This window comes from Osmerus eperlanus, chromosome 2, assembly GCF_963692335.1.
Source record: "Osmerus eperlanus chromosome 2, fOsmEpe2.1, whole genome shotgun sequence".
Classification (NCBI taxonomy): Eukaryota; Metazoa; Chordata; class Actinopteri; order Osmeriformes; family Osmeridae; genus Osmerus; species Osmerus eperlanus.
Genome location: NC_085019.1, coordinates 20955059 through 20975152, shown reverse-complemented (window position 1 = coordinate 20975152; position 20094 = coordinate 20955059). Strand labels below are relative to the sequence as shown.

General features: G+C 54.9%; 1 pseudogene; it reads right to left on the bottom strand.

The window, feature by feature from the left end:
• Positions 1–869: 869 nt before the first annotated feature.
• Positions 870–20094, bottom strand: part of LOC134035292 (CREB-binding protein-like) — a 35956-nt pseudogene continuing 16731 nt past the window's right edge.

Sequence of the window (20094 nt, the reverse complement as noted above, 5' to 3'; positions counted from 1 at the left end):
TTTGTACAGTGATTTCTTTCATTTCTTTTCTGCATATTTACAGTATTGTCCACCTGCATGATTTACATTAGAGAACAGCTCACCCTCGATTCAAGTTTAATGCAAGAGGAAATAGGATGCACAGAACTCTCTCCAGACACAAACCAGCAGTCTAACAGGAAAACCCCAGCACTCAGAGGGAACTTCTTCATGAGAAATACTTTAGATTGAAGGAGAAAGAAAAGCTATAAATCTTTCAACATCTGCCAGACCGAAATGCTGCCTCCAAGCCAGTAAACTGCATCTGTGAATGGACAAGCTTTGTGTGCGGGTCTTTGTGGACCGGCACCGCATGTATGTTTGGGTTGTGCGAAAGCTGCTAGTTCTATACATATATCCTTATCACCCATAGACCACGCAAAAAGGAAAGGACTCTTTCCCAACGGCATGTCCATTTCAAATATGGTATATTAGAATAAATTAGCCAGGAATGGAGAGGGAGCGAGAGGCGAAATCTGGCAAAAAGTTACCAGACAAATTATTGTACAGTCTTTTCAACACAAAAAATGCTATTCATTTTTGCAAAGGTACAAGGTAAAAAAAAAAAGAAAAAAGATTTTGAATAATAAAATGAAACATTTTTTTTGTTTTGTTTTGAGAAGGTTCATAAAAAAAGGTCCATACCAGAGCATAATGAAAGAAAAACAAAATAAAAACAACAAAAAGACCAGGACAAAACTCTTTCATGGCTGGTCTGAACCAAAAAATATATTCTTTGTGTCTTAATTATCCTCTTTAAACAGCAATTATTTAAGTCCTTCCGGGTGTTGGAGGAAATAGCAGTCCCTTGGTTTAAGGGAAATGTTCACAGTCCATAGGCCTCATTTGACTCATTTCTTTGTATTTCTTTTAAACTTTTTTTTTTTTTTTTTTTTTACACCAGTCAGTATAAAAGCTATCAGTGAAAACGCAGAACAAGGCATTTCTTCACGTCGTGAAATGCTACAATCCTTCAACAAACTTCTCTAGTGTGTCTCCCGTGGTGTCGCCCACCATACTCATGTCACTGCTCAGCCCCCCTCGGCTCGGCGTGTTAAGCTGCGGCAGCATGGCGCTCTGCTCCGGAGTGCCCAGGTGTCCCTGCTCCATGGAGCCCGGCATGGGCCCGGCCAGGCCAGGGTGGGGCGAGCCGGCGTGGAGGGCTCCGTGCTGGGGCGAGGGATGGATGCGGGGTGAGGGGCTGGAATGCGGGGGCGGCTGCGAGGGAGGACAGGGCGACGGCACCGGGGCTGGAGAGCGCACCTGGTTGCCCAGGACGCTGCCCATGCCCTGGCCGGGCAGGTGAGGTCCTCCCTGGGGCTGGCCCTGGAGCATGTGGGGCTGGGGGCTCATGGCGTTGGCCTGGGCCGGGGAGCCCATCTGCTGCTTCAGCAGCTGCTGCTGCTGAAGCATGCGCTGCTGCAGCAGGTTCTGGGGCCCGTCCATGCCCATGCCGGGCTGGCCCATCTGGGCCATGGGGGGGATCTGGCCCATGGGGCCCCCGTTTCCTTGCATCATCTGCTGCTGCATGCGGAGCTGGGTGTAGGTGGCTCCTCCCTGCTGCTGGGGGAACTGGCCCGGGGGCATGCCTCCTTGCTGCTGCTGCTGCGCCTGCTGCTGCGCCTGCTGCTGCTGCGCCTGCTGCTGTATCTGCATGCGGAGCTGCATCCGGCGGTACAGCTGGGGGTTGCCATTCATCAGCTGGCCCTGGGGCCCCATGGGGGCCATGCCCTGGGGCCCCATGGGGGCCATGCCTTGGGGCCCCGGCTGCTGCGGGGCCTGCTGCTGCTGCTGGGGGGGCATGCCCGGCCTCTGTACCCCCACGCCTGGCTGCATGGCCTGCATGCCTGGCTGCGGCCCCAGCATGGCCTGGGGGTTCTGCTGTTGGGGGCTCTGTTGTTGGGGCTGGCTGGCCTGGTACTTGGCTGTCCTCTGCTTGATGAAAGCGGCCATGAGGTGGGGGTTGGACTTGAGGATGTTGAGGACCTGCTGCTGCTGCTGGGGCGAGCTGGGCGACTTGAGGGTCCGCAGCAGGTCCTGGAGGGCGTTGGGCGCGATGTTGCCCGGCATCCGGGGCATGCCCTGCTGCTGGGGCCCCGGCTGCGAGGGGCCCTGCGGGGGCATGGCCCCGGGCATCTGGAGGCCCTGCTGCTGGGGCGGAGGAGGATGCTGCATCATGGGCCTCTGCATGAGCTGCGCCTGTTGGGAGGTGGGGCCCCCCTGAGCCTGCTGGGGCACCATGGGGCCCTGCTGGGGGGGGACCTGGGGACCTCCCGGGAGGGGGTTCTGCATCCCCGGCCCCCACTGACCCTGCTGCATGGCCTGCATCACCTGGGGGCCCCGGGGCCCCCCCATCATCTGCATCTGGACAGGCATGGGCCCCACCATTCGGGGGTGGTTCATGGGGACCCCGTTCATAGCGTAGTTCTGCTGCTGTTGTTGTTGTTGCTGCTGCTGCTGCTGCTGTTGCTTGGCCTTGGCCACCATCTCGATGTGCATGGCCACCTTGTGGGCCGCCAGGGGCCCCTGCTGTTGCTGGGGGGGCTGGGGCTGCTGCTGGGGGGGCATGTTGGGCAGCGGCGACTGCTGCTGATGGAGGGGGGAAGACTGCGGCCCCGGCTTGCCCTGGGGGACAGGCGTGGGGGGCTGGCTGCTGCGCCCGTTGTTGGGAAAGCCCAACGCCATGCCCCCTGCGTTGGGGGGCCCTGGGGGCTGGCTGGGCAGGGGCTGGGGGGTCTGGGGGGTGCCGGGCTGCTGGGCCGAGGTGGGCGTGCCGGGGGCGGCTGAGGTAGGTGGCGAGGGCAGCGGCACCCCTCTGCCCGCCATGGTGGCCATCCTCCTCCGCATCATCTGCGCCTGCTGGAGGCGGTGCTGCAGCTGCTGCTGCCTCAGCTTGTGCTTGATGTTGAGGCAGAAGGGCACGGGGCACTTGTTCTCCTGGCAGTGCTTGGCGTGGTAGCAGCACAGGGCGATCAGCTGCTTGCACACGGGGCAGCCACCGTTGGTCTTGCGCTTGCAGCCCTTGGTGTGCTGCACCACACGCTTCATCTTCTGGCAGGACGGCAGCGAGCAGTTGGCGTTGCGGCACTGGCAGGCGTGGACCAGGGACTGGATGCAGCGCTGGATGCTGAGGCGCCGGCTCTCCTGGGGCGACTTGGACGCCTCGCCGCCCTGGCTGTTGCTGTCGTCGTCCAGGCCCAGGCCCCACTTCACCATCTGGTGCTCGTGGCCCTTGGCGTTGTAGCAGTTGATGCAGAGGTCGAAGTCCTGGAGGAGGGGAGGACAGGTTTGTAAACCGGGGGCTGTTTTACGGCGAGGCACAACCAACAGGCTCCTGTGTCTGTGTGCATCTGTATGAGTGTGTGTGTGTGTGTAGGAAAACGTGAACACAATGTTTGCTCCCCTCATGCCACCAAACCCCCTCAGCCTCCCTCCCGCTCAGCCTCCCTCCCGCTCAGCCTCCCTCCCGCTCAGCCTCCCTCCCGCTCAGCCTCCCTTCCCCCTCAGCCTCCCTTCCCCCTCAGCCTCCCTCCCGCTCAGCCTCCCTCCCGCTCAGCCTCCCTCCCGCTCAGCCTCCCTCCCGCTCAGCCTCCCTCCCGCTCAGCCTCCCTCCCGCTCAGCCTCCCTTCCCCCTCAGCCTCCCTTCCCCCTCAGCTTCCCTTCCCCCTCAGCTTCCCCTCCCCCTCAGCCTCCCTTCCCCCTCAGCCTCCCTTCCCCCTCAGCCTCCCTTCCCCCTCAGCCTCCCTCCCCCTCAGCCTCCCTTCCCCCTCAGCCTCCCTTCCCGCTCAGCCTCCCTTCCCCCTCAGCCTCCCTCCCCCTCAGCCTCCCTTCCCCCTCAGCCTCCCTTCCCCCTCAGCCTCCCTTCCCCCTCAGCCTCCCTCCCCCTCAGCCTCCCTTCCCCCTCAGCCTCCCCTCCCCCTCAGCCTCCCCTCCCCCTCAGCCTCCCTCCCGCTCAGCCTCCCTCCCGCTCAGCCTCCCTCCCTCTCAGCCTCCCTCCCTCTCAGCCTCCCTCCCTCTCAGCCTCCCTCCCTCTCAGCCTCCCTCCCTCTCACCCCCCATCCTCACCTCGCAGACGGTGCAGTGCCAGCGTGTCTCCACGTGGTGCTTGCACTCGTTGCAGGTGTAGACGAAGCGGTCCTGGCCCTGGTTGTGCAGCTCCACCAGCATGCACATGGAGCTCCACTTGCAGCGCCGCAGCGAGCTGAACTCCCAGTGCTTGTCCCGCGCCAGCGTCAGGAAGGCGTCGCGGCCGTCCATCAGGTCGCAGGTCAGCAGGGGGTCGGGGTCCATGATGGGGGGCAGGGTGTTGACGCTGGGGCCCGCGTGCAGGTGGATGACGAAGAACACCTGGGGGGGAGGAGGAGGAGAGAGAGAGAAGGGGAGGTGAAAGAAAAGGAAAAAGCTGGAACTAAAAAACCTTACAAACGGGTGCTGAAGAGCTGTGTCCATGTCAAGTCCAAAACAAGTGCCCTGTTACGGCTCAAACCCCCTCGCCCCCTTAGTAGCAGGAGAGCCTGAGGCCCCTACCTCCTTGTGCTTCTCCAGGGTGGCGTACAGCTTCTGGGAGAGGTCATTGGCCACGTTGGGCATCCCCGGCTTCTTCTTACTGGCCCGGCTCACGCTGCTCTTGTTCTTATTGGTCTTCTTGTTGTTCTTCTTCTTGGCGTTCTTGGTGTCGGCCTGGGTTCCCTGGGGAAGGGTCAATCGCTCTGTTTAGCGCCCGAGGGCTACTCGCACTTGTTGTGCAGACAGGAGACTCAGCGACCCAGAGTTAAGACAAGACGTCGCCATATACATTTGTGAGACATGAAAACAAATACTTTACTACAAGGTATCATTATGGTATATAGAATTAAACTATGTATCAATATTAGTGCTGTCAAACTATTGAAATATTTAATCGCGATTAATCGCATTAATGTCATAGTTAACTTGCGATTAATCGCAATTAATCGCACATTTGTATCTATTCTAAATGTCCCTTGATTTATTTTTGTCCCATTATTTTTTCTCATTTTAATTCTCTTATCAACATGGAAAAGTGGATCGGATTGCTTAGTGCAAATGTTTTTTTTAAATTGAAAACAACATTGCAATCGCCTGGCTTTGACGAGGGGGCGGAGAATTCGCATCAGCTGTGTGCTTGGCCATTAAGTGGTATTTCAGACTGGACGTGCTGCGATGATAGCTCAGTTCACAACGACAAAACACACAGATCAATTTGGTCTTGTCAATGGAACTATTTGGCAACTTTTTAAAAGTAAACTTTCCATTCAGAATCTTATTGGCATCCATTTTGGCGTCTCGCGCTCGCTATCCACTCAAAACGTAACGTTAGTCTACTACTCTTTAGCAGGCTCGCAAGCCCAAACAAGTATGTGCGGCGTGCCTGTTGTTTTGTTTCCGGTCTAGCTAGATCCGGTGTTGTAGTTTTTCTAACGTCAGTAGTTGTTGCAACAGCATGTGAAAAAAACTACAAAGTTTGCTAGGCCAAAAAGAACGTTAATCTTGCAACAATTTTTTTTTACGCCTTTAAAATGGGTTTGCGTTAACGCCGTTAATAACACGCTTAACTGACAGCACTAATCAATATATAGTAGGAGTACAACAATTCAACAAGCCCACGGTTTAGGTTCGGTTTGTTTGGCACCTTAGGGGTAAGAGAAAAACATTACCATTTCAGTGTTCTCTCTGTATTTTCGGTGTATTTTCTGTATATCCGGCGTAGATGCCCCATCATGTTCGATCAGTGGTTCTCAAACTAAGGCTCTCCCCATCTAGTGGTACACTTAGGAATCTCAGAAATATTTAAATACCTTAACCATGATATCATGTGATTTAAAAAAAGTTTTGCCTTTCCTGTAATATTTTTGTTTCGTAACAAAAATAAATGTCGGCACGCGCTACTACCTGACTGTTCCCGGGTAGTGGCGCATGCAAACATCCTGCGTGGACTGTGTGTAGCTCCCTAGGGTAGGCTTCTGTATTTTAACGTCGGTCATAATGGTGGTACTTGAAGAGTCAAAGATTGTCTGAGGTGGTACGGGGTGTAAAAAGTTTGAGAACAACTGTGTTAGATGTATTACCGTCAGCATACTTTACACGTGCGTCGTATGCGTTATGATTTGCCTCTCCAGTGTTGCCGACTCCTCAGTAAGGAAAGTAGCGGTGCTGCGCGAGGCTATAGTGAGACTGACCGCCTGTGAGGGCTTTGGGACGCGGAGGAGCTCACGGCAGCACCCGCTGCTCGTTGAGGACAGTACTGCTAAACGATCCGTGCTTTCACGTCAGTCTCCAAAACACCAGCAAGTCTTCAACAACACCGGAAAAAGTCGCTAGATTTGTCGGTAGTCGCTTTTGACAATAAATGTCGCCAGGAGGGTTTGGAAAGTCGCCAGATATAGCGAGAAAGTTGCTACGTTACCAACACAGCTCTCTACCTCCTTCCAGTACGTGACTCGTCATTGATATACTGACTGATTGGACAGATACTCTCCGGGAAAGGTTACGGGAAAGGACAAAGGGTGTTAGGTTGTGTTTTTGTCGTAGATCCGAAAAACCGCGGTTGACATTTTATCGGTTTTGCACCCCTAATATATAGCAATCCCCCTCCATTTCTCCCTCCACCCACCAGGGTCCCTCTCTCCCTCCCTCCGTCTTTCCCTCCCTCTCCTCACCTCAGGGGTGTCGCAGGAGGCTGTGTGCTCCTCCTTCTTGCGCTCCTCCTCCTCCTGCTCCAGCTCCTTGATGCTCTCCTCCAGCACGTTGGGCCAGAAGTCGCCCTCGAAGTACGGCAGCTCGTTGGCGCTGGTGATGCGGTCGTCCGTCGCCTGTTTGAAGATGTCCTGCACACACACACACACACACACATCACCCGTCAATGATTTATTTATGAATACTTTTGTTTACTGTTTAAATACAGTGCTGTGCAAAAGTCCAAAAGTATAAAAGTGCAGTCTTCATTAATTCTTAAAGCATTTTTGCTTTTACTTGTAATTTGTCTTTATTTGTGCCCAAGACTTTTGATCCGTGACTGAGCACAGATAGTATATTGTTTTCATTTTTATGCTTTGACAGTTAAGTATGAAAGGAAAGGCGGGGGAGAGAGAGAGAGACAGAGACATGCAGCAAAGAACCAGGGCCGGATTCGAACCCAGGTCGCTGCGACCTGAGTTCGAATCCGGCCGGTGACCCAGCCAGACTGCCGCGGTTCCCCGCCATGCTGACCTTGTAGTCGTGCAGGATCCTCTCAGCGAAGGCCTTGTCCAGCATCTTCTTGTACCACTCCTGCAGTCTCTTGGGCTTGGGGATCTTCTGGTCCATGGGGTGACAGTGGAAGATGTAGTCGTCACCCTCGCTGGGGGGACACGCCCAGATGTGACCCATCACGTACCTGGAGGGGGGGGGGGGGTACATTGTTACCAGGAGTTTGTTTTGATTCTTTTTATTTGATGACATGTAATTAAATTAAAACGTGCAGTGTCCATTTGTGAGGGTGTATGTGTGTGTGAGTGGCTCTGAACACCTACCCCAGTTTCTTGACATACTCCAGGTAGCCAATCAGGATCTCGTGGTAGACGGCAGTCCTCAACCCGCGGGGCTTAAAGAAGTGGATACTGTCCAGGTACGATATGTACACCCGCCTGGAGGGAGGGGGGAGAGAGGGGGAGAGGGAGAGAAAGAGACAGATGGAGAGAGAGGGAGATGGTCAGGGCTACCGTATCTCAAAAACAGCCTGTATAAACACAGTATCCTGGTGTGTATGTTTTTTTTTTTTTTTTTTTTTTGAGGGGGCAGGGCGGAGTCTATGGGTCCTGACTTTTGACAAGAACGTCTCATGTCATGTATCGTGTCTAGAATCATACTGGAACTGACCGCTTGCATAAGACAAGCATGAGAAAGAGGCCGCCACCTCTGAGCTTCTGCGTTGGGGTCACGGCGAGCCTGAGGGTGCTGGGCCCGAGGGGCGGGGCCCGAGGGGGCGGGCCTGAGGGGCCGGGCCCGAGGGGCCTACCTGGTGTTGGGGTAGGAGCACTCGGAGCCGTACTCCTGGACGTGCATGCCGAAGAAACAAACGTCCACGCCGTCGATCTCCTCAAAGGCAAAAAGTGCTTTGGTTCTGTAGGGGAAGCTCTCCATCATCTCCCCAGAGTCCACAAACCTGGTGGTGAGGAACACGCTGTCAACACATGGATCTTCCACACAAATAAAACATACATGTAAATGTAGCACCTGTTCATGAGACATCTAATGTACGGCGACTGTTTTTGTATCGCCATCGTGTCTGTGTTATTTATGTACCATTTGAAAAAACTAAATAACATGCATATACAGATGTGCAGTACTGTGCAAAAGATTTAGGCACAAACAAAAATTAAGACAATGAAATTAAGACTTAACAAAAAATAAAATCGCTGCCCTTTTATACTGCAGTAGGAATACAGAAGACAAAAAGCTATATTTAAGATAAAGTGTGTAAAAAAAAAAAAAGAAGAAGACTTTTTCACAGAACTGTGTAATAAATTAATGAATACAAATTATATACAGGGCTCGACAATAACGATGGCCCGATGGCCCGGGGCCAGTAAAAAGTAACGTCGGGACAGTTAAACTAGCAACTCACTGGCCCGATCGGGCCACTGCAAATTATTGATTGAAAAAAAAAATTTGCATTGTAAAAGTTAACATCCTTCATATGTTTTGCTATCTGCTAAATGCATAAATAACTTTGCAGCTCGTGGGGCGCACAGTTGGCAAATCAAGAGTTGAGGAGTGACGAGTGGTTGTCAAATTGTAATTCTCTAATCTCGATACATTTTTTAACAACTGGCGCGAGACAATAAAGTGAAGATGGCAGCAAAGTAGAGCTACGAGCTCAAACGGAAGCAACTTTTTTATGGAACGAAGATGCACTGTGTCGTTTGTCGTATGTTCCCGTCTAAAGCAGACAAAAGTGGATATTTCTACATTTTACAGAGGCACCGACAATTTTCGAAAACAATACCTGACCAGCCATGCTAGCAGTAGCAGACAGCACCTGGTTTGCGTGACAGCTAAGCGGATGGTTGACAATCCATCTTCCAGGCCGTTGACTATGCTGGTCAGGAATTTAAATGTAGATGCCCATCGTGTTATTGCACGATTTATAACAACGGCATATCACGTAATTAAGACGGGCCAGCCGTTCGCCTCGTTCCCCCAGGCTATTGAACTGCAGCAGAAGAATGGTGTCGACTTGGGTACTTAGTATCATACTGATGAAATGCTATGGAAGCTTTTATATATTAGCATTGAGGGACCAGAGGTTTGCAGAGAGATGGCTGTCAGCAGGGAAGAGAGCACGTCCCGTTTGAGGTTAAAAGTCAATTGTTTTGCTGACTATTACCTTTTTATTTTTTATCACTAGAATGTGATTTCATTTTTGTTCTTTTTATATCCAGGATGTGTTTAATAAATGGTTAAACATGTTAACAGAATAACACAACTTATAAGTCTTTGGTTTTGTTGTAACAATGATAAATTACAACTTTTGGAGGGGGGGCCAGTAAAAATTGTCTTGGGGCCAGTAAGTTTCAAACCCACTGGCCCGGTGGGGCCAGTGCCAAAAAATGTTAATGTTGAGCCATATATATATATATATATATATATATATATATATATATAAAAACCTAACAAATGCAATTTTTCATGCTAACTGCTTGCATGTTGACAAACAGAACACGTCAAACACACGCGTCTCCTCCGTGGTGTGTTACCTGGTCCTCATGCCCGGCTTCACCTCCACCGTCTTGTCGGAGCTGGCCACCACCCGCACGAACACCTCCCCCGCCTCCGGGTGGTTCTGCCTCTTCAGGTACTTGTTCACCCGGTCCTCGATGTACATACCCAGCCGTGTGGTCTGCAACCCTGGGGGGAGGGGGGGGGGAGGGCGGCACACACACACATATCGGATTAGGATTATCATCACTATGTTTCGTTTGTGAGTCTCATCACACAGAAGGAAGGTTGTTGTTATTTGACGGAGGCTCTGACTTACTCTTGGCTGCAAACTTGTTCTCCTTTCTCGTCTTGCCCGACTTCTTCAGACAGTTATCGCAGATGAAGCTGGGGAGAGACCACAGGAGAGACCACAGGAGAGACGTCAGGAGAACCGTCAAAACCCTTCAGCTTACTCATCTTTCAAACACAGATCCGAGTCGTCTAAATTAAGGATCGCAAGACTGAGATGGAGGATGAGAAAGAGAGAGGGTGAGAGAAAGTGAGAGAGGGAGAAGGAGAAGAGCGAGAAGAGAGAGGGAAAAGAAAAGAGAGAGAGGGTGGCACTAACCCCGACGGCCAGATGACATCATAGTGCAGCACGCAGATCTGGTGCATCTTCCTTCCACAGTCCTTACATTCAACAAACCTGGAGGAGGGAGGAGAGGAGGGAGGAGGGGAAGAGAGAGAACATCAGGGTTAAGACACCAGGATCTCAGCCTGCTCTGCCTCCTCCACCATGGCTCCGCCCGTCCACACGCCCAGGAGTCATGACAACACTCACGGCTCAGGGTCCAACATGTCGTTCTTCTTCTTCTCAAACTGGTCTTTACAGATCATCCTGGAGGCAGAGAGGACCAGAGAGGGGCTTAGTACAGCAGGTGACCGGACCATGAAGCCCACCAAGGGAACAGCAGCCCCAGAACTGGGTCTGATAAGTACTCTAAATAAACTACTTGAAGTCATTCAAACACCGAGCTCTATTGTGTGTTTTTCGTTTCGTTCATAGTTGGACTTGTTATTCATTTGGAAGACGCTTTTATCCGCAGCGATGTACAAACATCAGAAGACTGTGTCACCATAACTGGGCCAATGGGGTGGTCCCCCAAAAAATGGAAGCCACACCCTTCCAACACTCAGAACCAGGCTGCAACTCCTCACACAACCTCCCCCAGCAGAGCCAGGCTGAAGTAGAGAAGACCAGGTTGTGGCTGTGTGTGTGTGTGTGTACTCACGTCTGAGGCTGTGCAGGGTCGTCCCCCAGGGTGACACTGTTTCCCTGGATCTCGTTGAAGCACTTCTCACAGAAGTGGTACCTGTCGGCGACAAGGACATGACATGTGACAGGTAGAGGTGACGGGAGCAGGATAGAGGTGACAGGTAGAGGTGACAGGTAGAGGTGACAGGTAGAGGTGACAGGTAGAGGTGACAGGAGCAGGATAGAGGTGACAGGTAGAGGTGACAGGTAGAGGTGACAGGTAGAGGTGACAGGAGCAGGATAGAGGTGACAGGTAGAGGTGACAGGTAGAGGTGACAGGTAGAGGTGACAGGTAGAGGTGACAGGTAGAGGTGACAGGAGCAGGGTAGAGGTGACAGGGGCAGGGTAGAGGTGACAGGTAGAGGTGACAGGAAGAGGTGACAGGTAGAGGTGACAGGAGCAGGATAGAGGTGACAGGTAGAGGTGACAGGTAGAGGTGACAGGTAGAGGTGACAGGTAGAGGTGACAGGTAGAGGTGACAGGTAGAGGTGACAGGAGCAGGGTAGAGGTGACAGGGGCAGGGTAGAGGTGACAGGTAGAGGTGACAGGAAGAGGTGACAGGTAGAGGTGACAGGAGCAGGGTAGAGGTGACAGGTAGAGGTGACAGGTAGAGGTGACAGGGGCAGGGTAGAGGTGACAGGTAGAGGTGACAGGTAGAGGTGACAAGTAGAGGTGACAGGTAGAGGTGACAGGTAGAGGTGACAGGGGCAGGGTAGAGGTGACAGGTAGAGGTGACACGATGTGTGGGACGCTGAGGTGAAAGAGAAACGTAGCGTTTAACGCGGGTTCTGGGGAAGCGTGGGGTTCCCTGGCTGAGGTGAAGAGGGAAACGCTAGCCATGCGTCCGGGTGCATGCGTGTTACTGGAGATACCACTGAGTAACTTACTACTGAGTTAGGTAGAGCCTGCCACTGGCCAACACGGAGCACTAGGAATGGAACCTACGTCCTTCCATCCAGACTGATGCATTTACTTAAAGTATAAAAGATAAATACATATTTTCCTAAATATCTCCCTGTCTGGAGTGGGGGCACTGACAGCCAGACTGTAACAGCCTGGATAAAACCATGTGGAGCTGCCATGCGTCCTATCGGAGATGAGGGTTGAAGCAGCCTTCTGTGACCAGAGGGGGGCGCAGTGGAGCTGCTACTGGGGGCCTGGGGGGGTGGCCACACGCTCCGGAGCTGGTCGGGGGTTCGGACGGCTGCATGGGCCACTGTCCTGGCTGTGTCACGGGAGGAAGGGATGGGGGGAGGGGTCCTTTCTAAGCACATGGTGTTGGTCTATCCATCTCAGCTGTTGAGGGACAGGTCCTCTGTGGCCTCAACTCAATTCTCCACCTCCCCCCACTCCCCCCCTCCCCTCTCCTTCCCCCTCCCTCCCCCCCGCTCCCCTCTCCGCTCCCCTCTCCCCCCCCCCCTCCCCTCCTCTCCCCAGGTCTCACCTGTTCTGGTAGCTGTAGTAGGTACCGTCCCTGGAGATGGTGCAGAGCTGTTTGCCGTAGCAGCACAGGGTCTGGGGGGAAAACTCATACTGGGGGGTAAAGGGCACACGGACACACACACACGGACACACACACGGACACACACACGGACACACACACGGACACACACACGGACACACACAGGGACACACACAGGGACACACACAGGGACACACACACACACGGACACAGTTAGAACATAGCTAGGATTAGGGGTGATGGCATGTTTGGCTACTGACGCATCTAAGCACTGTTATTGGTTCTTCCTACGGCTGAAATGTACACACATGCCTTCCACACCATCAGCAAGTCTCTCCAACTTTTACAGTCCCCCCTCCCTCCCTCCCCCCCTCACCTTCCGCCCGCAGCAGTAGCCCAGGCCCTGCATGACGGGGTCAATCTCGGACTCGAACACCTCGGCCAGCTTGGAGCAGTACTTGTAGACGCGCGACGTCTTGCGGTTGTACAGCCAGGCGTTGTTGAACATGAGCCAGATGTCGTCCACGTACTGCCAGGGCTCCTGGTACTGGCCTGTGTCCAGCTTCCTCTTGATGCTGGACAGGTCCATGGGGGTCTTCACGATGTCAAAGTAGTCCTGGGGGGGGGGAGGGGGGACGGTGGGGGATAAATACAGTGAAGGGGAAATGACCCGGGTCTGGGGGTCCAGGAATGCCACACATAGCAGCTCACTGTGTGAGTATCTATGTCATGCATGTCTGCGCGAGAGAAGCGTGGTGTGTCGGTGCACATGGGTATCTGTGTGTGTATCTAAGCCTGTGTGTGTGTGTGTGTGCGTGTGTGCCCTCACCGGGATGCCCAGCAGCATGGGGTCCACAGGCTGTCTGAAGGGCAGGGACTCGGGGTCCTGGCGGTACAGAGCCTCCAGGGTGGGCATGAGGGCCTGGCGCAGCTCCTCAGGCTTGAAGACTGGCGGTGAGGAGGGGGGGAGACAGGCTGGAGGTTAGACATGAGCACAGAGAACCTGGCCTCGGCCTTTATAGGACACTCTCATGGGGGGGGGGGGGGGGGCGTGCGTGTGTGTGAGAGTGTGTACATGTACGTGTGTGTGTGTGCGTGTCCTCACTTTTCTTGCGGTTCTGGGTGGGGGAGGTGGAGGCCACTGTGCCGTTGGCCCCGCCCTCATCCTCCTCTTTGGGTTCAGTCTTCACGCCAGGCTTCCTGTCCTCCGTGTCCATCGACTTCCTGTCCTCCACGTCCATCGGCTCATGCTTTGGTTCCGGCCTGTCTGGCTCCTCCTTCTTCACAGACAGGGGTTTGGTATCTTCATCCTGTGTGTGTGTGTGTGTGTGTGTGGGGGGGGGGGGGGGGGGGGTTAGAGAAGGGCCCAGTTTAGTAGGAGTATTGTTGCTTTTTAAATAATGACATAATACCAATCCTATCGATTCCATCTATCTAAATAGCATATAACAGAATACTTGACTTTTCCCCGTAAACGCCACGGGCAGTGTGGGCTTGCGGCGAGGTCCCTTACCTCCATTTTGAAGTGGGCCTGCTTCTTCCCCGAGCCGCTGCCGCGCTCCTCCTCTTCCTCCTCCTCGTCCTCCTCCTTCAGCTGCTCGTCCTTGGCCCCGGGCAGGGCCTGCTGGGAGTGGACCTCTGCCACCGAGCCCGGGGTGGGCACACGGTGGTCCACGCTGGCCACCGGCCCCTGGGACAGCTGGGGGGGGGGGGGGGGGGAGATGGAGGGAGGGAGTGGAGGGAGAAAGGAGGTGGAGGGAGAGAGGGGGAAAGAGAGGAGATGGAGGGCAGGGGTGGAGGGAGAGAGGAGGTGGAGGGTAGGGATGGAGGGAGAGGAGAGGGAGAGAGATATTAGGCGCAACGTCGGATCAGAAAAGCTGGAGGCGGGAGAGAACCCGGAGTCATCTGTCCAACGTGAGCGACGTCTCGTTTCAGGACACTCTAAATCACTTTCAAATGGGAATGCGAGTCGTGTCTGTGAATGGAACCAGGTGTGGCTGGGTTATGGGAAGGCAGGGGGGGGAGGAGAAGGAGAGGGGGGGGGGGGGAGGACAAGGAGAGGGGGGGGTGTCTCACCGGCGTCCTGGGGAGCTGAGGCAGGCTCTGCCCCGCCTGGGGCTCCGCCTGGGGCTGCAGGGGCGTGTGCGGCCGGGAGGGGGCGGGGGGAGGCGTGCCCAGGGCGGAGGCAGAGGGGGGGCCGTGGGTGGGGGTGGAGGCGGGCCCGCACCCGGCGGGGGGTGGAGGGTTGGGCCTGGGGGGGCGCGGGCGGGGCGTGGTGCTGCAGGGCGGAGGCGGGCGGCGGCGGGGTGGCGCGGAGGGAGGGCGGGGCCAGCTGGGGACCCAGGGAGCTGAGCGCGTTCAGGGGGAGGCTAGAGTTCTGCTGCAGGGGGGGAGGGGGGGAGGAGGGAGGAGGGGGAGGGGGGGGGCACAGGACACGATTGGTTAGAGCTCTCTCAGACATGAACACACACACACACACGAAAGCGCAGATAGCGTCCTCGGGGAGTGAACCCTGCGCAGACGACTTCCGGGGTTCGACTGGGTAGGCTACGCCTCCTCACCTGAGTGACAGCTGCCTGGGCCGACGGCTGGCCGGGGGTTGACGTTCATGCCCCCGCCCCCCGCGGGGGGGAACTGGCTCTGGGGCAGGAACTGGCCCTGGTTGGCTGTCTGGCCCACCATGCTGTTGGGGTGAGCCCCCATCATGCCTTGGGACTGGGGCATCCTGGAGGGGGACATTCCCATCTGGGGGGACGGGGGACGGGGGGGAAGAGGACAAAAGAGAGAAGGGGGGGGGAATAAATAAATGACAGGTGGAGGGAGGATGAGAGAGAGAGAGGGAGTGAGAGATAGGAGGAAGGGAGGATGAGAGAGAGAGAGAGGTGGAGTCTCACCGCTGGGACCGAGCCCATGCTGATCTGCTGGGGGTGGGTCATGGGGGAGGCGGCCCCGCGGCCCCATGGGTGTCTGGGACATCTGCACGCTCTGCATCGCCATGGGGTTGAACTGATTCAGTCCTGTGGGACACACACACACACACACATTAAGCAGTGGGTTAACACCACTCGGGAATAGAGGTGGCCGTAATTAAATCTCCCCTGCGCCCCATAATCAACTTAGTTGAAACACAAACCCACAACCTCCACCCCATTTTCTGCCCGCCTGTTTGAGTCACAGTGTGTGTCTGAGGACATGTGTCCAAACTTTTGACTGGTACTGTATGTTGCAGAGAGGAGATTATCAGTCAGAGGGGGGGGGGGGGGGGGGTACCTTGAGACACCTGCATGCGGTTCATGAGCTGATTTGGCACATTGGGCATAGGCACCGGTCCATCTGAGAGAGAGCGAGAGACAGAGAGAGACAACGAGAGAGAGAGGGAGAGAGAGTTAGTCAAACAGGTCTTTCAGCAAGTGGACAGACAGGCTTGCTCTCTACAGGCCTCCCATGCCCAGTGCTCCGCCATGTTCACATAAACACGTCTGACAGGGACTCATACAGCTGGACCCTCTGGTGTGTGCGAGACCTGGTGAACAAACAGCAGGACGGGCTAGGGACAGGTTCTGATAGGCCAGAGGGAGCTGGGGGGGGGGCGGACTCTTACTGGTCGGCCTTGGGGCCTGATTGGGGCCCATGGCGTTGGGCTGGGCCATGCCGGGCTGGGCCATGCCGGGCTGGGCTGGGCCATGCCGGGCTGGGCCATGCCGGGCTGGGCCATGCCGGGCTGGGCCATGCCGGGCTGGGCCATGCCGGGCTGGGCCATGCCGGGCTGCTTCTGCAGTCGAGACCTCCTCTTCTCCTCCAGCTCCTTCTGGATTTTGTAGATCTTCTCAGCCAGGAAGTGGTAGTACTCGTCCTAGAATGGGCACAGGAGAACATATTTTAATTTTTTAGGTCAACGTCAACCTCAACTGTTTCCTGTGCTGAAAAGCACCGTCGAGTGAATTCATTTATGTCTGATGACATGATTTTTCTCATGTGGTATGGCGACGTCCTAATATGTGTCACAAGTGTGTGTGTGTGTGTGTGTGTGTACAGGCGGTCCCTACCCTGCTGTTGGCTGACTCGTAATGTCCCCCTCCACCTTCCTGGCGTAGGCCACCAGGTTCTCCATGCGCCGGTCCTTCAGCGCGGCCGGGTCCGGGGTGGGGTAAGATGGCCTGTACTCTGGGAGGGAACGAGAACAGGAGGGGGGCAACGTCAGGCGGGCCCTGGGTGGGGTCACGGTGGGGGGGGACGGGGGGGGGGGGGGGGGGGTAGAGGACAGGGCGCGGGGGGGGGACTCACAGCTTGTGCACCAGGTGAGTGCGGAGGTCCTGAGTGACGTGCTCGTGCCACGCCTTCCTCACCCCGGAGGAGGACAGGGGCGTGGCCGCCGGCAGGGTCCCATGCTGCCCGGCACCGACCCGTCTGGCATCAGCTGACTGTGGGGACGAGAGAGCGAGAGGGAGAGGGGGAGGGGGGAGAGGGAGGGGGGGAGGGGGAGGGGGAGAGGGAGAGGGAGAGGGAGAGGGGGAGAGGGAGAGGGAGAGGGAGAGAGAGAGAAAGGGAGAGATAAAGGGAGAGAGGGAGAGGGAGAGAGAAAGGGAGAGAAAGATTCTGGTGAGCGAGGACGCCGAGAGAACCCGTAAACTGGGCAGGACGTGGAGAGGCTAGAGTTCCCTCTGGTGACTGGAGGACTCACTTGTTGAGGGACGAGGGGAGGGAGTCTGAGTGCATGCTGCCCTGCTCCGACGACACGCCCATCCCTCCTGGCATGCTCATCTGGCTGGTGCCTGAGAGAGAGAGAGAGAGAGAGAGAGAGAGAGAGAGAGAGAGAGAGAGAGAGAGAGAGAGAGAGAGAGAGAGAGAGAGAGAGAGAGAGAGAGAGAGAGAGAGAGAGAGAGAGAGAGAGAGAGAGAGAGAGAGAGAGTTAGAGATACGAGGGGTTTGAGAAAGAGGGCGAAGTGTGTGTGTGGAGAGCGTGAGTGTGGTACCAAGTGTGTTGAGTTTGTGTGTGTGTGTGTGTGTGTGTGTGTAGGGTGTGTGTGTGGAGAGTACATGAGTGTGGTACCTAGTGAGTTGAGTTTGTGTGTGTGTGTGTGTGTGTAGGGTGTGTGTGTGGAGAGTATGTATTTGTGTGTGTGTGTGTGTGTGGAGAGTACGTCAGTGTGGTACCTAGTGCGTTGAGGGAGCGCAGCTGCTGGTGCTGGGGACCCTGGGGCCCCCCCTGGGGGTTCTGCTGTCCGGGGGACTGGTTCCCGTAGGGCAGGCCCAGCGCTGCGTAGGCCCTCTGCATGGAGCTGGGGTCGATGTGGGTGGTGCTGGTGATGGAGGGGGCGCTGGGCGGACCCGAGCCCACCGCACTGATGGAGGCCTGCAGGCTGGAGCCCGGGGAGCCCAGCATGGCTGCAGGGACGGGGGGGAGAGAACGTTTACATTCCTGTTCATCTGTATTGGATGATAAAAGAACTTCCTGAAACATTGCAACTAATTAGAACAAAAAGTAAATAAATAAAACCCTAACATTATAAATATATGCACGTATATATTTCTTTTTGTGACTGAATACGTATTTGACATTTAAATCCACACGTGCAGGTAAGTGGGGCTTCCCTGGGCGCCTCAGAGCCGAGCGGTGACAGCAGGAGCATGCTGACCTCTGCAGGGGCATTTAAACCAGTCACAGGGCCTCCGACCAATCAGAGCGCAGCCTCTGAGAGCGGGCCCCTCCCCCCTGCCCGGGTGTCGGGTTGCCCCGGCGGTCCACAGGAATCCACTCGGACGCAACGGCTTTTCGCAGCCAGCGAGCCGGTAAAGAGCAGGGCTGGGAGGAGGGAGAGCCGCCTGCAGGTGGCGCCACTGAACACCAAACACAGCCAGACCGGCCTGTCCTGTCCGTCACCGTGTCTATCCTCCGTCACCGTGTCTATCCTCCGTCACCGTGTCTATCCTCCGTCACCGTGTCTATCCTCCGTCACCGTGTCTATCCTCCGTCACCGTGTCTATCCTCCGTCACCGTGTCTATCCTCCGTCACCGTGTCTATCCTCCGTCACCGTGTCTATCCTCCGTCACCGTGTCTATCCTCCGTCACCGTGTCTATCCTCCGTCATCGAGTCTATCCTCCGTAACCGAGTCTATCTATCCTCCTACCTGCTGGTCACTAGTCCCGTCTACCTGCTGGTCACTAATCCTGTCTACCTGCTGGTCACTAGTCCTGTCTACCTGCTGGTCACTAGTCCTGTCTACCTGCTGGTCACTAGTCCTCTCTCCCTGCTGGTGTAGTCCTGTTCTCTATTCCAGGTATGGTTGTTACCTGTGGTAACGTAGCTGGTCTGAGCATGCTCAGTCAGGGTTACTCACGCTGCTGGGTCCTCTTGTCACTGGCGTTCTTCAGCGGCAGGCAGACAGGACAGTCATGCCGCGTGCAGTTCTTCCAGTGGGAGATGATCTGTCTGGACGAGGCACAGTGGGCCACTGTGTGTGTGTGTGGGGGGGGGGGGGGGAGAGAGAGGGAGAGGGAGAGAGGGAGATGGAGAGAGGGAGGTGGAGAGAGAGAGGGGAGTTATTCAGCACTGCGTTGGAAGAGAATTGAACAGTTGAGAGAGAAACAGGGCCGAGAGTCATTGGGGTTGTGTGAAGAGCATTCAAGTATAGTGGAAGTGAACTAATAAAGGTAATAAGGACTCAAAAGCCTGATAATCAGATTGTAGACGTCATGGAGTAACAGGGATCAAACTCCACGAGACAAGAAAGTTAAACGTGTTTTATCCACAACCTGAGGGGGGAACACAGATTTTCTTCAGTGAATAAATACATTTATCTTGAAGAAAAATGTAATAAAATACCCACTTAGCACGGCCCTTGAGAATGTTTTTTCTCTCTTCTCAAATACAAAGATAAAATACAACTACAAGACGAAAAAGCTACTTAAGTGAAGGGCGACCGAACAAGTCTGGTTGCTAGGTCTAACTCCTCCAGCCATTAGCCTCCCCCACTCCTATCAGCAATATTGAGGACAGGGGTCAGAGGTCTGCCGAGCCCTCCCTGGAGCCGCCGGTCCAGAGGCCCCACCCACGGAGACGAGAGCAGCTCCACTGTTTACACTGGGCCTAAGCACCCAGACAGGCTTTTAAAACAAGTCACGGATTTATGTTTGCTGGCGTCTTGCACCATTGAGGGAACTTAACAGTCCTAGGGTGGGGGGAGGAGTGGTGGGGGGGGGGGGGGGGAGAGAACAGTGAAGTCTGAGCATCCGTACAGTTTAGGTAAACGTTTCAACTTTGTGAGGTGTTGTGAGCGTAACTACAGACAGAACAAGACAGAAGCGCTGGTTTAAGGCAAGGCCCAGGCCCGGTTTCATTTCATCTTTTCATTTTTTTGTTTCTATTTTGCACTACAAAAGGGCTTGCAAAAAGGTTGGTTTGTGACAAATCAAAGTGGGTTTTTGGTGTAAAAAATAAACAGCATAAATGAGATTGAGCGAGTTGCAGTACTTGGGAAACAAATATGGGATGCAAAAATGGCATTTAGTTCATTTACAATTTGCTGTCTGCTTAAGAAGAACCGAATAAATAAAATAAAACTACAGAATGTACTATTCTGCATGCCATAATATTCTTT